The sequence below is a fragment of the Centruroides sculpturatus genome, unplaced genomic scaffold (assembly GCF_000671375.1).
Source record: "Centruroides sculpturatus isolate CEXI.00-Female unplaced genomic scaffold, Cexi_2.0 scaffold1415, whole genome shotgun sequence".
Taxonomy (NCBI): Eukaryota; Metazoa; Arthropoda; class Arachnida; order Scorpiones; family Buthidae; genus Centruroides; species Centruroides sculpturatus.
The window spans coordinates 190,455-192,025 of NW_019385923.1; the positions used below are offsets into that span (position 1 = coordinate 190,455).

General features: G+C 28.4%; 1 long non-coding RNA gene across 1 annotated transcript; it reads left to right on the forward strand.

Moving 5' to 3' along the window:
- The first annotated feature begins 395 nt into the window (after positions 1–395).
- Positions 396–1,336, forward strand: LOC111612596. Its single transcript, XR_002754634.1, has 3 exons — positions 396–447; positions 742–1,064; positions 1,142–1,336. It is a non-coding gene; the product is annotated as an uncharacterized LOC111612596 (long non-coding RNA).
- The last annotated feature ends 235 nt before the right edge of the window (positions 1,337–1,571 follow it).

Below are 1,571 nucleotides of genomic sequence, written 5' to 3' on the forward strand. Positions count from 1 at the left end.
TGTCGTATAAAATTAATTTACAAATTAAAACTTTTGTTCCAAATTCTACTTAAATTTTAAATTCGATATTTTTTAAACTGAAGCGAAAAATGAACATAAAAGAGCAACTCGTTTATGAATATAAAATGCATGGCTATGCATTAAAACTTTATTTATACACTGTTCAGTTTATACATGTTACTTTTCTATAATGCCCAACAATTAATGTAGAATATTCATTTGTAATGATACTTGACACAAACACATATGAATATACACCGGATAATTTAAAAATTTTATAAATTTTTACTTTCACAGCGTCAATATCACGCGGAAATGCAAAAATGTCGGCAACAATAGACTTTCCATTTTTGCACTTTCTTTGTTCAGAAGATTTTTTCCAAGAGAAAAGACGTATTTAAAAGTTTGTGCTTTGATTTTTTCAGAAAATTTGTGTTAAATATAAAGGTGAGTAATGTTTCGACAGATTACAAAACATACTGTACAAATACTTTTATAAAAATAGAAATACCGATCTATAAATTTGTTGTTAAATAATCATAAGGTTCTTAAACTTAATTAACAGCAAAAAAAAAAACTATAACAAGTTATTAATTTTAAGATAAATTTCATTATTTTCAACTGATTTGGAATCGAATATATTTAATTTCCACAGACAAAGTAAATAATAATTTGTGAAAAATATTCGCTTGATGATAAGACCCAATCAATTCACAAGTTGATTTTTTTTTCATATTTCAGAATGAATATGTTTAAGAAAATTGAAAATATGAATGTGGATGGAGATCTACAGATAATGTTGTGTGAGAAGAGATTTGATTTACCGTATCTCAGCATTAATTTCCAAACAGAATATGGAAATAAAGATGATTTTATCAGTTGGGATTTGGAAAGCTATGGAAAAACAAATTATATGAAAATTCTAATCGATCTTGCTGAGGATTATTTTGCTACGAACATTTCAATTTGCAACAGGATGATAATCGTTGCGATGAGTGCGAAGATCATCACGTATCGCGTGCTCAGAAAGTTAAGCTACAAGCTGTCAACAATTATTTAAACAGGTAAGATTATATATAAAAATCTTAGGTATATACGTAACTAATACGAATTTTATTTCATTTTCTGTTATTGTTTCTAGAAATTCAGAGTTATTCTGTGAAGAACAATTTGACCCTCTTGCTCTGTTTGTAATGTCGTACTAAGAGTACGACATTACAAACAGATGATGATGATTAGGATTTTTTTTTCAGTTGGGACTTAAAGGGTAACAAAAGACAGGATATTTGGACATTGCTCGTGATCTTACTAAAGATTGTTTTAATGACAATGATTCTGATTCACTTTTCTTGCGATGTTCACTTTTCTTGCGATGGACTAAAGAACACTCTTGCATCCTGTGATGAGATAGTAGAGTTTGAATTTATTAACACTGTTACCCTAGATGAAAATGTTACGTTTCTAAATCAACAGAAGCTTTTAAAAAAATAGTATCAGCCTATGTCACGTGCTCCATTGAAAAACATCAAGTCAATGTTACATAACTCTTTCACTCATACAGAAAATCGATA